General features: G+C 49.8%; 1 protein-coding gene and 1 pseudogene across 6 annotated transcripts in view; both read right to left on the reverse strand.

Moving 5' to 3' along the window:
• PTPRF (protein tyrosine phosphatase receptor type F) overlaps positions 1-4,462 on the reverse strand; it is an 82,187-nt gene extending 77,725 nt beyond the window's left edge. For 4 of the 6 annotated variants that reach the window (XM_070404951.1, XM_070404947.1, XM_070404950.1 and 1 more), the window contains exon 1: positions 4,338-4,462. The gene's annotated coding sequence lies outside the window, so the exon portion shown is untranslated. The remainder of the gene's footprint in view (positions 1-4,337) is intronic. The other 2 variants (XM_070404949.1, XM_070404948.1) reach the window with 1 other exon arrangement.
• Positions 4,463-11,442: 6,980 nt separating this feature from the next.
• LOC139002382 (U6 snRNA-associated Sm-like protein LSm3 pseudogene) lies at positions 11,443-11,748 on the reverse strand (annotated as a pseudogene).
• Positions 11,749-16,235: the final 4,487 nt, after the last annotated feature.

Raw genomic sequence — 16,235 nt, forward strand, 5'->3', positions numbered from 1 at the left:
CCAGGGTTCAGGCGGGGTGAGGGAAATGGACACGTGAACATGCTGAGTCTGCCCCTTCTGAGAATCCCCTCCATCCACCCCAAACATAGGGTCTCTTCTCCAGGGCTTCTTCCTCTAGTCTCCCCACACGGGCCCATCTGTAGACCAAAAATACCTGAGCAGCACACACCATCGCATAAACACGATGAGGGATGAGAGCTGGGCACTCCCTTTTGTTGAGCTCCCCCAACTTGCTAGCCTAAGCTCAGAATTGCAGCTACTTTAGATGAGCAGGTGCCCTCACCATAACAAGGTGGTTTGTAAAGGCCCCTCATTCTGACGGAGGTGGGTGTGTACCACCCATGTTGATCACAATAACAATGGCTAACACTGACCTGGTGCTTACTAGATGCCAGGCCCTATCCTAAGCACTTGCAGCACATTAACTTTAATCCTCACAACAACCCTATACGGCACCGAATTTTATTACACACAGTTGACAAATGAGAAAACTGACTCAGAGATGTTAAGCTTGCTCAAAGTTACACTGCTACTAAGTGGAGTTGAACCCCAGCAGTTAGAAACCAGAGTCTGTGCTCTTAACCACTGAGGTTGTCTTCTCTTGATGAGCACAGCTCTACACTCACATAACTCCATCCTTTCACAGGCCTAGACTTCTCTCTCGAACTCCAGATGCTCACACGCAACCCCCTGCTGGAGGTCCGCCCACCCTGCCCCAACCTCAAATGCTGCATCTCAAAGCAATGCGTCCAACCCTGAGCTCATTATCTGCCTTCCAAATCTACCTCTCCTCCTAAATCCCTAGCTCTGTGAAGGCCCCACTTTTCACTTCCAGGAACCTGGACCCCTTCCTCTTCCTCACCCCACATCCAACAAATCATCCTGTCTTAATAAATGTGCCTTCTAAATGGCTCCATGCCACTGCCCTATCCAAGCCACCATCCTCTCACCTGACTTACCTGAACCCTCCTCCTCCTCACTGCGCATCCTACCTTCATCCATTTCCCATAACCACAGAATCCTCTTCCAGAAACAAATCTGATCATAACACACTCCGCACCTCCCACTCCTAGGCTTTAATCCTTTGGGTCTCCCTTCTGTGTTCTCAGAATAAAGTCACAGCTACTTAAGCGGGCATTCAAGGCCCTCTGTGATCCACTATATCTCTGATACCCCACAAATAACAAGACCTCTGAGTCTTCACTTGTACTGTTTTTTCCTGTCTGGAATGCCCTTTCTTCAATTGGAAAACTCCTACTCATCTCTCAAAACCCAATTCAGATAGCCCCTTCTTGGTCTCCTCTGGGACTTATCTCACTTTGGCCTCTGGACTCTCCCCTCTGCTTTCCATGTTAAATACCCCCAACTTTCTAATCTCAGCTCAGAATTTAAGTTGCTTTAGGTGAACTCACGATGAGCTCAATCTCAGTAGCTCCTAAGGGGTGGTGGGCTGCCTCTTCTACACAGCTGTTAGTCCCATAGGAAGCGAAGCAGCCTGGCTGAAAGTGCCTAGCCCAGAGTTTGGCACACAGTTAGCAATCAATAAGAGGTTACTGAATTGCTCTACATTCCCATGATGCAATCTGTTCCCCCAGGGACCATGAGCTTCTCAAGGGCAAGACCCTGGCTGCAAGCCTGGCCCAAGCACACAGCAGTGTCATAATCACAATGGAAGCAAATGCCACTGCTGCTGACTGAACTATCATCCAGTTCCCTTGGATTCTCACAACAGCCTTGGATTAGCTGCCCCATTTTACAGGGGGTAAAACTGAGCCTTAGGGAGGAAATGAGCTCCTCAAGGCCTCAAGTCAGAAAGTGAAAGAGCTATATTGTGTGTCACAGCCTCTGTGGAGAAGCTCTAGCTCCCACCTGCCCCTGACCAAGGGCCCTCAGTAATGGACTGCACAGTTAGGGTGAGAGGGGAGAGTGAGGGGAGCACAGATTGCCAGGGCCAGCGTTTTGTTGCATTCCAATACAATTTCCAAGACAAATTTTAGCCAGTCTCCGCTTACTATACCCCCCTGCGCCCCCAAAAAACAACCCCTGCTTCACCACCACTCAGATCCAGCCTCCTCTCTTAGAAGTCCCGATACCACATCCACCTCACAGGGTGCACAAAGCTGGACAGAGAGAAGGTCAGGAGCTGCTGGGGGGAGAAAGACAGGGAGGAAGGAAGGAATGATATCAAAACAACTTCCTTGTTAAAGGGAAGAAAAGAGGAAAGAGGAAGAATACATGGAAAAGAAAACACGACTACAGAGACATTTCAAATGATGAGGACGTTGAGCAAGCAAAAATGTGCAAGAAAGTGGGCACGAGGATGCACAAGACTGTGAGTGTGCACACGCCCCTCCCTGGGTGTGCACGGTGGTGCTGTGAGAGCACAAGCATGAAGTGGTTGGTGCAGGGCATGCAAGCACAGCAGATTTCTGCTCTCTGGCTGCCATGCAGGCCCAAGTGTGCAAGTGTGAGGGCAGGTAGGCAAATGGATGTGTAAGTGGAGTGAGCTGAGCGTGGAGATGAGGGGGTGTGAGTGTGTGGCCTGTGCCTGGGGCTGCGGATGTGGGGAGCTGTGCTTGGGGAGTTACACCTGCTGCTTCTTGAAGTCCTAGGTTTGTACATATAATCAGTGAAAAACCGGGATTTTCTTGCTCTCTTGAAGCAAGAGTTAATAAGGAGCCAAGCATAGAATTTCCCGAGATTTCCTGCCAGAACCCTCCTCTAGATCACATCAGATCCCTGCTGCCTCCCAAAGAATCCCTCCGCAGACCCTTTTCCTTCTCAGGGGATCCCTCACTATCCAAGACCCCCCTGGAAGCACCACGGGGCTCCTTTTCCAGCCTCTCACCCCAGGGCACTTCCTGGATTCTCCAGCCAGATCCCGCACAGGGTCACTCTGGATCCCTGCCCTTGTCTGTTCAGAAGCCAAAGTGGAGCCTTAATCACCAACACTCAGCAGTCCGGCCGCCCAAGCTCTGCGTCGCTGTCCCCCGGGGAATCCAGAGGATCCCCTCACACCGGCAGCCTCCCTTCCATTCCCCGCTCACACAGGGGCAGGGCTCCCACTCCCCAACCTGTTCCACCCACCGAGGGGCCCTGCACTGGAGTGTTGGGGGAATGTTGAAATGGGGAGAAAGGCCGGCCCTTCCCCCACCCTGGGATGGAAGAACCAGAGGGGCAGCATTCCACAGAAATGGGGAGGGGGCCTAGCAGAGGAATGCGGAGACGCCAAGAGACCAGGGAGAGACCAGACAGAGAGACCCAGGAAGGGAGACTCAGAGGTGGGGGTGGGGGCCCCAGCGAGCCCCGAGGAGGAACACAGAGACCCGGGAGGAGAGAACAGAGACCGAGGAGGGAGAGCAGAGACAGACCCTGAGATTGCGGCGGGGGATGGGGAGTTGGGGGGGGTGGGAGGGAAGGGGAGGGGAATTTGGGAGGCAGTGACACAGGGAGACAGAGATACAGAGATGTTGAAGGGCAGAGATAGAGCCCGGGACACACAAGGAGAGTGAGAAAGAAGCGGAGATAAACGTGGGCACCGCGATGAGGACTGGGGCACACCGGGACGGGACGGGACCGGACGGGACGGGACGCGGGCGACTGAGTGAACTTTCCGGAGAGGGTGCGAGTGGACACGTCCTCCCGGGGCAGGTCGCTCCAGGGCCTTCTGGACCCGGCACGGGGTGGGGGTGGGGACAGCCCGCCCCGGCCCCTCCCCAGCCCGCGCTGGCGACCGAGGGGGGTGAGGGTTCCAAACTCGCGCCTGGCGCACCCCGGGACCGCACGTGCGCCAGGGCCGCGAGCGAGCGAGACGGGGACGCGTCGCTGCGGATCCCCTGCCGGCTGGGAGGGGGCGCCGGTGCGGCGGGGGCGCGGCCTGGACCCACCCGGGGCCAGGGTGGTCGGGGGAGGCGGAGGGCCGCCCCCAGAGCGCGTCCGCGCCGCGGGAGGGGGGCGGCGGGGCGGGGCGGAGGAGGGGGAGCACCAATGCAAAAGGGAAACTTTGCACTGGGGGGGGGCGCGGGCTGCGGCTCAGGTGCGGCGGGGAGGCCGGGAGAGGCGGGGGAGGGCGACGAGGAGCCGGCCAGCCGGCGGCGGTGGGGGGGCGCGTCTGCCGCGGGCGGGGGATGGGGGGTGAGCGCGAGGAGTCGCCGGGTGAGGGGGGAACGAGCAGAGGCTGCGGGCGCGGCAGGTGGGGGCGCGGCCCGGCCTCAGCGGCGCCCCAAGCCCCCCGGGACCGCCACCAGCTCCGCTGGGTGGACGCGGGAAGAGGGCGGGGGCTGTGGGGCAGGAACAAATGCGGAGGGGACTGTCGGGGGGCTGGGGGGGTCACTCACCGCCTCTCCAGGGGCCGTCGGTCCGCATGTCCCCCACAAGCCGCTGAGGCTGCTGCTCTCTCTCCTCTTCTGCCTCCGCCGCCGCCGCCGCCCCCGGGTCCCACTCCCGCCACCGCCACCCGAGCTAGAGCCGGAGCTGGAGCCGCCGCCTCGGCCGCCGCCGCCACCGCCAGCGCTCCCGCCGCTCCCGCGCCAGCTCCAGCCGCGCGCCCCCGCTCGCGCCGCGCCCGCGCCCCTGCCCTGCCGTGCTCGTGCCCGGCGCCGCCCCTCCCCTCGTGCACTCTCGCTCGGAGAACCGCGGAGCCAAGTAGGCCCGGCGAGGCCGCAGCCCAACCCTGGGTGCAAACGACTGGAACTCCCGGTATGGAACCGGAACCCCAAAAATGAGCACGTACAGACCCAAACTCCCATACGAGGTCCAGATCCTATGAGTGGTTCCCAGGCCCAATATGAATCTGATACTACCCCACGCCCTCCCCATACTGATACAAATCGAATATTGAGCCCTGACCCACCCCCCAACTCAATATTGAGTTCAAACCCCTGAATCTGAAATTGGCTCAAGCAGTGATTTAAATCTGAAGCCCCATATGGAGCCCAAATACCAATTCTGACTCTAAATCTCCTGATCACCTCTCACAACCTGAGCTTTAAGCTTGATAGTGACAATAGCACCAACCCTGGTACCAATACTGAACCCCCCATTCCTAGATGAACCCTAAAGTCCAATAGCTACCTTGTTATGAACCCCAGTGCTCTCTTCTGAACCCCAAACCTTACATAAAACTCCAATCCCAATCCCAGGTCAACGCCGACACTTTCTGAGCTGGGATGCCCAATTCCTGAATTGAGATTGGGTCACCAGAAAAGGACCTAACAAATACTGACCCCAAACCCCACCCATCCTTGGGACCATTTCGGACCCTAACTTGACCCAACTCTAATAATAATCATCTTGGAACCCAAGATTAATGAGACTGGCTTTGCAGAAACTCCATGCAAATCCACTTCGTCTCCATACTCACCCTCTACTTCTCTGATCAGATGTCAACCCCACCTCAGGCTGGCCAATACCCCAATATTTATATCAATTTCAGCTGTGAGCCTGAATCAAGTCTTGAATTAGCCCTTGAGTTCAAGACTTGATAATATCCTCCAAACTTGATATAAACCTTGGTATTGAGTTTCTGACTCCTCATACCAAACTCATATGCGGACCCTATAAATGTCTGGGCTAAACCGATCATGTACCTGAAGATTTATTCTGAGCCCTAACTCCTAGGGACTTGGGTGAACTCCAAAGCTAGAGCCACACCTCGGCAGCAAAGCCCTCAGCTTCAAACCCACCTTCCCAGTCCGTACCACCACCATGTAAAAGTTAGCCAAAACCACAACTGCCCTCTCTTGCCCACCCCTCTCATGAAAGATGGGGGACCTACCTGTACTGCCATAGGTCAGGTGAGGACCCCTGTGGAGTACCTGATTTTCTGCAGGGCCTCTCTGATACCTCTATGAGTTTGGGAGTCAGATGAGAAATAAAGTTTGAGGATTGTTGAAGCACCTGGATTCAGGGTTCACAGGTGCAGGGCAGGGGTGAAGGTGGGGCCTAAGGATTCAGCTGAGAGGTCAAGTTCTGGTAATCACTGCCTGCTTTTGCCGGGACTTGGATTCAGAAACAGTGTGTCTGCGCCCCCTGGTGTGTAAGAAGGGGATGGGACTGACTCCAGTGATTCTGGGCGAACAATTAGATCCTGATGACAAACGGATCAAAAATGAATATTCCTAGTCAGTGGTTTTTTGCCCATTGGTCATTTTGGTGTACTGTGGAGGAGGTATTAAGAATGTTATGCAGCTTTATACATTTTTGCCATAATGTAGGTGTTTCAGAATTTAGGGCGGGTCTAGGTTTTTGTTTGGGGCTTCCTTCTCCACCCCTCCCCCCAATTTAGAAAAGTATTCTTTTCAGCCAATTATGCCAGCTCATTGCTGACTTGTGAAAACAATCCTTCCCCTTGGCTTGATGGCCTGGACTTTCCGCGATGGCCACCCTTCCTCAATCCCCTGTACCATCTCCTGCTCCTCCTGGGGTCTGTCCTATCCTGTCCCTTCTCTCCCTGTCCCTTCTCCCTGGACCATCTCAAGCACCACCAACCAAATACTAACTTCCAAATCTCTATCTCTAGTCTGGGCCCCTCCTCTGAGCTCAGGACCCACGTAACCAAGAACCTTTTTCATACCACTCTCTGCATATCCCTCAGGTAAACAGAATTCACTCTCTCTTCCACCTAGAGCCGCTGGTCTTTAATTGACCCCATCTCAGGCAGTGGCATCCTCATTCATTCAGTCTCTGGGCCAGAAATACCATCTCTCCTGCGTCCCTAGAGACCATGTAGCTCTGTGAGGAATACATCAGACGGAGGAAGGAGCCCCAGAGGTGGTTGGGAGAGGGAAAGAGAAAGAGCGGTAGAGGGAGAGAGACAGAGACAAAGAGTTTCTGACTTTGGGGTTTTGGACCACACAAAACCAAGTTGGTCATAAAATCTCTTGCACATAATCATAGAAAAGCACCTCTTAAGACCTGCTCTATCTTTTTAAAAAAATTATATATTTTTAATTGATTTCAGAGAGGAAGGGAGAGGAGGAGAGAGATAGAAATGTCAATGATGAGAGGGAATCATTGATTGGCTGCCTCCTGCACGTTGGACCGAGACTGCAACCCAGGTATGTGCCCTTGACTGGAATGGAACCTGGGACCCTTCGGTCTGCAGGTCGACGCTCTATCCACTGAGCCAAACCAGCTAGGGCAAGACCTGCTCTACCTGAGTGGGTTTTAGAACCATCACCTCCTCCAGGAAGCTATCCCTAACCCCTGGCTGTGTTGGGGCTTACCTGCTGAAGCTCTAAGCATTAGGTATCACCCCTACCTATACCTATGTCTGTCCCCCACCCCAGACTGTGGGTTCCTTGGTTGCAGGAGGAACGAGCCTGCCTTGCCCACTGCCATATCCCAGTGGCCAGCATGGGAACCAGACACACAATAGGTGCACGACACATATTTAAAAGAATGAACAGGTAGATGTTCCCTTTCTGTGCTCACTTTCTCAGCATGCCCAGCACCAGGAATTGGACATAAGACCTGAGGTTAAAAAAAAAAATAGAGGCCCAGGCTCCGGTCCACACAGACAAGAATCTCAAGTGTGAGTGCATAACAGCCACGGAAGGAGAGGTCCAGGTCTGTCCAGACTGCCCAGCTCCGAGCACAGGGTCCATGTGGGTCTGCCCTGCTGCCCTGCTCCTGGGCCTGCGGGGAGGGATGTCCTTGTGCTCATCTGTGAAGGCCAAATGGTACCACGTGGTAGTTCTGTGTCTGCCGTGTTCTGGCCCCAGGGTGCAGGGTGAGGGGAGAGCCAGATGTCAGCTCCCCCTCACTGTTCACCCTTTGTCCAGGTCCTGGCCCATTGGACACTCTGCTCAAACCCATGATGGAAATACATCTTAGTTGCTCTAAATCAAATTAAATTCAGCTTGAGTCCTTACCCTAACCAGATCAGTAAGAATTCCATATCACTCACAGCCCTCCTTCAACTCCCATCAATTGTCCAAGAACTCCAGGGGCTCGCACAGTCCCAGAGGTGGTTGGTCTGTGCTGCACAGTCTTATAGGCAAAGGCTGAGGTCCTTTTGGGACCGCTTTTGCAGACATTCGCTGTCACCACCCTGGGGCTTCCACTATTTGTCCCCCAGTCCTTGGGAAGGGGACTCCCCATTCTTTCCATCCCAGGCTCTTTCAAAAGAGCCTCCCCTATAGACCAGCAAAGTTGCAGCCCTTAGTCTTTGGCACCTGTAGTGACACACAGCCACGTCCGTGGGGGCCCGTTTCAGGGGGGGATGGGAGTACCTGTTCCGCCCCTCACTTCCATGCTGGAGGGGCAGCTCCCTAAGTGGTTCTCCCTCTTAGCCAGTCAGAAGGCACTCTGACACCAGAAAGGAAAACAGTCTGTTTACCTTCTCAGGTGTGGGGTGGGAGAAAAAATGGCCTCAGAACACAAAAGCCCTTTCATTCCTTCCTGATGAGTCAGTGGGGGTTGGGGATGAGGCCCAGGTTAATTTCTCAATAGAACACTCTTGCTGGGGACTTCAGCCCCAGCTTCTCTGAGCAAACAGAAGCTGCGGGGGGGCCGGGGGGGGGCTTCCTCATCCCCCACTACCAAACCACCACGACCTAGCCTTCCTCGCCATCTCCCTCCTGGTTCCCAGGAGGATGTGCCCCGCAGTAGTGGGCACGGATCCCCAGGGTGCTTTGGCTCCTCCAGGACTTCGCTTCTCTCCCCTCACCCCTCCCATCCCCTTTGCTTTATCATTCCCATAGGCTCATAGTTATTCTTAATTCTTTCTCATCCTAGAAAATAATCTGCTTCCCTGACCCTCCCTCACCGCCCCCCCCTCCGCCCCCGAGTGGGAGAGACTGAACATTTCTCAGCTCTTCTCACAACAAATCCAAGAGCTGTTTATAGATGAAGCCTCCACTCTTCCATCTCCTGCTCACACGCAGCCCACTACAACCGGCTTTTGGGACCAACTCTCCACTGAAATTGCTCTTGACATAATGACTATTCACCTCTGTTTTGCCAGATCTAATGACTGTGCCTACTAGTATGTTTTCAGCTTATTGAACTTCTCAGTGGCCTTTGCTACTTCCTGCCACGTGCCTGGGTTACTTCCGTGCCAGAGAAGGCAGACCTTGAGCTCCTCATCACCATGGCCATCTCCTAGGGGCCGCTTGGGCACCTCATTCTTACCATCACACACTGGGCCTTGTCCCAGCCCTAACCACTCCTTTGCTGCTCGCACCTTACTCATGCACCCTCAAGGTGAGTGTTCAGTCTCATCAGGCTTCTTCCCTGTTGACCTCTCTGTGTTCTCCTAATGTATCAGCTCTCTCCTTCTTTCCCTTTTCTTCCTGTTTGTCTAACTTAGATGCCAAGGCCCAACATTTTAATAATTTGCTTGTCACTATCCCAAGCCCCTTTGCCTTTCTGCCTTTTGATCATATTTGTCTGGCAAGTCCCCAGCCGCAGATGAGCCCCCTGTCTGCCTTTTAGTGCCATGCGCCAGCAGCCAAGTGACTCCACAGGTCAGATTGATGTTCCCATAACCCATAGCCATTGACTGCAGCTGGGCCCTGGACACATTTCTCCAGTCAGCTTGGAACCCTACTCTCTGCAATGGCTGTTTCTAACCTTCCCCATCCTCTTTACGCCTCCATTTCCTCCCTGGCACAGGTGATCTTGCCCCTTCCGTTATAGATAGGATTCAGCCACTAGACAGGAGCTCCCCCAATTACCCACTAGCACCTTCACACGTCTCCCTACATCTGTCCTCTCTCCCGATGCATTAAAGAAAGCACCCCTCCTCCTACCTCAGGCCAGTGCTCCTGCCTAGCCTTGATTCCTAGCCCCTCTGCTTCTCAGGCACCTCACTCTATCCAGAATCCCCTCCCTCTCTGAGCACTGGATCCCACCCTCTCAATTGGATTCTTCCCATCTTTCTGCTCCCTGCAACCTTAACCCCAGCTTCCTTCCCCGCTCTTGGCTATATGGCATTCCTACTCACTCCAACATTCATTTGGATTTGGCTTTCACCTCTCACAGCTCCCCTGAAACACGATGTTTGAGCTATGACTTCCATGTCTCAAAATTGGATGGGATATTTTCCCCAGTATTCATCTGTTAGATCTTTTGATTACTTCAGTTAAAAAATATATATATATTATTGATTTCAGAGAGGAAGGGAGAGGGAGAGAGGGATTGAAACATCAATGATGAGAATCATCGATTGGCAGCCTCCTGCATGCCCCCAACCAGGGATTGAACCTGCAACCAGGCATGTGCCCTGACAGGGAATCGAACCGGTGACCTCTTGGTTCATAGGTTGATGCTCAACCATTGAGCCATGCCAGCTGGGCTGATTACTTCATTCTTAAAACACTATCTTCTTTGACCCCTTTGGCACCATATTCTCCTGGTTGGTCTCTTTCTCCGTCTCCTTTGCAGGGCCATCCTCCTCCATTCAGTCATTAAATACTCATGCTCTTCAAGGCCCATTCCTAGGCCTTTGCTCTCACTCACTGTGGACTTTTCCCCTGGTGATCTCATCCATGCCTACAACTTTGATTGCAATCCATTTGGTGATGATTCACACCTTTATGTCTCCATCCTGGAGAACTTCCTATCTAAGCTCCTGACCAACAGGAGCCTAGCCCACTACCTAGTAAACCTCTCTACCTCAGTGTCTCAATGGCACTTCAATCCCAACGTGCCCAAGACCTAACTCATGATCACACTCTGTGAAGCTTTCACTCTTCTCTGTCTCAGTGAATTTGCCACCTAATAGGCAAGCCAGAATACTAGGAACCATCACCAAATCCTGTTAATTTTACCTCCAAAGCATCTCTTTCTTCTACCCCCTTCTCTTCACCTCTACTGATGCCTTGCTGGTCCAAGCTATTATTACCTCCTTTTTTTTTGCATTTAAAAAAAATCAAAAAAGGAGACATATAATTCAAATTTAAAAATTCAGAAATTGTCTGGGGGAAAAAATCAGTAGAGCAAATCAACTCCTAAAAAAGAGGGCTGCATCTTGGTGATCACATTTACTGGAAGGATTGGAGAAACATGAAAGTGCCATTTAACTTAAGAATTTGTGAGTTATCTGCAAATCAACTCATTTCAGGAGTGGAAGATTCCTTACTCATTTCTTTTTTTTGTTTGTTTTTTTTTTAATATATTTTATTGATTTTTTACAGAGAGGAAGGGAGAGAGATAGAGAGCTAGAAACATCGATGAGAGAGAAACATCGACCAGCTGCCTCCTGCACATCTCCCACTGGGGATGTGCCCGCAACCCAGGTACATGCCCTTGACCGGAATCGAACCTGGGACCTTTCAGTCCGCAGGCCGACGCTCTATCCACTGAGCCAAACCGGTTTCGGCCTTACTCATTTCTTAATATCAAAATTTACGCAGGTTTCTCTTTTCAATATCTTCTACATTTAAAGAAACACTCGTACAAAGTCTCCTAATTTCCATGCAAGATAAATTATTTGTTTCAGCCAACTCTCAATGGAGGGGCAACTAGTACACCATCCCCCCACAAAGAGCATTGGAACATGCCATTTTGTTGATTTTTATATCTCTTCATATGTTTCTTCATCAATTTCTGTAGTAGTCACAGTTTCTTCCATATCTTCTAATACCATATTTAAATGTTGACCATAAGCAGGTGATCTACCTCAAGGCTCTCTGTCATTTCTCATTTTCACATAAATCCGCTCATCCAAGCTGAGTCTGATGAGGTCCAGGGACTCTTCTACCTGTTGGTAGTGAGTTGCTGGTCCACATCATTGACCAACATGTTTCAAACCCCTATTAGTACCTCTTATCTGGACTCCTGCAGGAACGCCTAACTGATCTTACTGCATAGCTCTGCCCTTCTCCTGTCTTACCATATCACTCCCATTCAAAACCCTCTACTGACTTCCCATTGCTCCTGGGATAAAGAGCTAATTCCTTAAATGGCCTCCCCTTACCTACCTTCCATCATCATTTAGCATTACACTCCCTTCTGCATTCCCTCCAGCTTCCTTTCAATTCCTCAAATACACATGTGCCCCCACCCCCAACCACCCAGCTTTGCACCATTCTTTTTGGAGGACTTTCCCACCCTGCCCACTTCAGTTTTTAGCTCATTCTTCACTTTTGGCTCAAGCGCTATTTCTTTGGGGCAGCCTGCCCTGGCCCGTCGTCCAGATCTGGGTTGTTTGGTAGACATTTCACAGAGCTCTGTTTCTCCCACATATAATCATGCTTACGTATTTCTCTGGGCCCCCAGCCCTGTGTGGAAGATGAGTAGAGTCCATGCGGGTTCCAGGCGATGTAGGCAATATGATTCAGAAGTGTTGTGGGGGGCTCTGGCCAGAGGATTGGAGTTGCATAGGTGTGTATCACGGACACCTCTAGGTTTCCAAGGACTCTCCTTATGCTGCCAGTGCCGCAAAGGCCACAGCCAGGACAGACCAGCTGAACTGGCCCCAGTCAGCACAGATCAGCTGCTAGGCAGCCTGGCATTTGGAGACATACCAACCTAGTCTGAGTATTACCCATGGCACTTATTAGCTGCTTGGTTTTGGGCAAATTACTTCTCTCTCTAAGCCTCAGCTTCCTCTTCTGTAAAAGGGGAATATTACTTACGGCAGTATTATAAGAATGATATAAAATTGTGTTCATAAAGAGCTTTACCAGAGCTTTTCCAGAGCTTTACATCATAGGTTCTTGAAAATAGAAGCTATTTGATGATTATTAGAATTAGCATAATTAAGCCTCTAATAGTGCAGGCTTGGAGGACCATTTAAAAGCTAATCCCACTGGGCCCAGTATCCCCGTAATCCTCAGCTAGTGTCTAAATGAGACCCTGGTTCATCATCTATCAACCTTCTCTACTTCCTCTCCCCTGATCCAACTTCCCACTGCCCCCTCCTCAATCTTCCCCTGGTGCCCTCCAGAAGCATTCAGCCCTGTAAGAGGCCCTTCTTCCAATTCCTGCCTAACTGAGGACCCAGCAACTGTTTTCAGGGAAGCTGCCATCCTCCCCACTACAGAGTAAGGAGGAGGGGCAGAGCCTTCTGTGCTCTCAAAAGCCACTCCCAGATCATTATTCCTTCAGCCTCATGGAAAAATTCCTGCTCATTTAAGGCTCATGCCATCTGGCTCTTGCAATTCATTCATTCAATCAAGATTTATTAAGTGCTTTTCCCTCTCTTTCTTCACTTTACTTTCTTTCAGAAAGGATGTAGGTGACATAAAAAACATGCGATACAAGATGCCTGGTACATAGTCGGACTCTGTCTTTTTGCATAAATGAACACATTGAAAAGATCACACAGTTGTTCACCTCTTCCCAATTCCCCCCTCAGAGGCAGGTCTCATTAAACATGAACAGAGAAGTAGGAGGTTCAGTCTTGGGCACCCCCTGAGTTCTGAGTTGTTCAGTTGGGAGCCGGTTCACCATTTTAAAGGGTCTAATTCCGCAGGGAATCTCATCTCATAATGCTGGCCACCACCCGGAGTTTGGGATGTAGGAACCTCAAGAGAACTTTGTTTTCTCCCCAGGGGCCCCAGGAAAGAGGTAGGGGATGGAGCATCCCCTCCACCTCTCCACCACAGCAGGTTTTTATTCTCCCCAAGACCATCTTATGAGGCTGGGCTGCCATGTGTGACTTGCTTTAATGAAGAGCTGGGCAGCTTAAAAAGGAATTACAGGACAGAAAGAGAAAATTACAGCTGGGTAAGAACTAGGGTTTTCCCGGGAACCAAGGAAAAAAGCATCTCAAGAGTTAAATGCTAAATTCACTCTGCTGTCCTCCGTTATACAGCTTCTCTCTGGGCGGCATCCTTCATCAACACCCCCTGGCAATCCACTTTCAGAAAATCCCTTCGTTCCTCACCAGGGAGGGGTGTATCTCTCTGGATCCTTTCCCTCCCCCTATTCAGTTCCCAAGTCAAGAAAACTCATGAGTCATGTCTGCAGGGCTCATCAAGTCGATCAGTAATGTTTGAATTGGCACCTCCTCCCAGAGGTCATTCTAGTGAGGGAGAGCGTTGGCATTCTACATCCCATCTTTCAAGGTGGGTTTCTTTTTTTCAGCAGCTTTCTTTTCGATATCCAATATCCACACGGATGTCTTTAAATATTGAGCCTGCTAAACAAATACACTCATACCCGTAGCTCAAAGACAGACATCACTTCTCAGGTCTAGTACATTCTGAAGCCATATTGAGAAAGGAAATAATTCCTTAACTACCTCCTAATTAGCAGTAATTATTCCCTTTTCCCTGGGAATCAGTAAATCCGATTATTGTGGCCAGGATAGAATCCCTACTCCTTTCTTGATCCCCTTTGGGATGTGTTTGAATAAGAATATGGTCATAGTCCCTTTAATGACTTCTCGATTCTCACAGGAGAGGCTTTGATGACTTGATTTTAGGAAGCCTCCATTACCAGTACATTCTTGCCAAGAGCTAATATCAATGGGGAGAGAGAAAAGAGATGACCTATTCTCCCAGTTAAATAAAATTAAAGGTAAGTATATGAAGAAACTGGAAAAAAAAACAACAACAAAAAAACAAGGACAGTAATCAAGAGTGTGATAGTGGCATAGCATAGACATACAGATTAATGGAACAGAACTCAGAGTCCAGAAATAAACCCTTACACATATGGTCAATTGATTTTTTTAAATAATTTTTTTCTTTATTGATTAATAAGGACATATGTGTCCTTATTGCCCCATTGCCCCCCCCCACCCCCCACTCATGCCCTGACTCCCCCCACCCCTGTTGTCTGTGTCCATTGGTTAGGCTTATATGCATGCATACAAGTCCTTTGGTTGATCTCTCCCCCTTACCCCCACCCTCCCCTACCTTGTCAATTGATTTTTGGCAAAGGTGCCAAGGCATCAATGGGGAAAAAATAGTTTGTTTGTTTTTTTCAACAAATGGTTCTGGTACAAGTGGATATCCAAATGCAAAAATATTAATTTAGACTCTTGCTCCATGCCATATCCAAAAATTAACTCAAAATGGGTTAGATCTAAATGTAAGAGAAAAAAACAATAAAATTCTTAGAAGAAAACATAGGAGTAAATCTTCATGACTTTGGGTTAGGGCAAGTTATTAGATATGACACCAAAAGCACAAGTAATATAAGAAAAAAATGATAAATTGGACTGCATAAAAATTAAAAATTTTTTGATAAAAAACCCACTAATTAAGTGAAAACAAGTGACAGAGGAGGAGAAAATATTTGTAAATCATATGTCTGATAAAAGGATTTGCATCTAGAATATATAAAGAACTCACAACTCAATAATAAGACAAATAACTCACTTTAAAAATGGGAAAAAGAATTAAACAGACATTTCACCAAATATGTGGCCAATAAGCACATGAAAACAGGCTCATCATTAGTCTGTAGGGAAATGCAAATTGAAACCACTACACACCCACTAGAATGGCTATAATAAAAAAGACAGGCAATAACAAGTGTTGATGAGGATGTGGAGAAACTGGAGCCTTCACACATTGCTCGTGGGAACGTGAAATGGCGCGGCACTTGGGAAAACAGCTTGGCAGATTCTTAACATAAATTTACCATGTGACCCAACAATTTCGCATCTAGGTATCTGCCCAAGAGAAATGAAAACATATGTCTACAGAAGGACTTATATGTGCAAGTTCGTAACAGCAGTGTTTGTAACAGCCAAAAAATAGAAAGGACTCAAATGTTTATCAACTGGTGAATCGATGATAAATAAAATGTAGTACTAGTATATCCATATAGTAGAATACTATTTGGCAATAAAAAGGAATAAACTACCGATAGAGTCTACAGATGAACTTCAAAAACATTATACTCAGTGAAAGAAGCCAAACACAAAAGATCACATATTATATGATTCCATTTATATAAAATATCCAGGTAAAGCAAATCTACATCAAACAGAAAGTAGGTTGTAGTGGTTGCCTGTGGGAATATGGAGTGACTGAAATGAGCACACGGATGCTTTTAAACACACACACACATATATATTATTGATTTCAGAGAGGAAGGGAGAGGGAGAGAGAGACAAAAACATCGTTGAGGAGAGAATCATTGACCAGCTGCCTCCTGCATGCCCCACACTGGGGATCGAGCCTGCAACCAGGGCGTGTGTCCTGACTGGCAGTCAAACCATCACCTCCTGGTTCATAGGCCCACACTCAACCACGGAGTCACGCTGGCCGGGCATAAGGATGCCTTTGGGGCTGATGGACATGTTTTGTGATGATAGTTGCACAATGTTT

The sequence above is a fragment of the Myotis yumanensis genome, unplaced genomic scaffold, assembly GCF_028538775.1.
Source record: "Myotis yumanensis isolate MYYU_CA2020_CCGP unplaced genomic scaffold, mMyoYum1.0.hap1 SCAF_2, whole genome shotgun sequence".
Lineage (NCBI taxonomy): Eukaryota > Metazoa > Chordata > Mammalia > Chiroptera > Vespertilionidae > Myotis > Myotis yumanensis.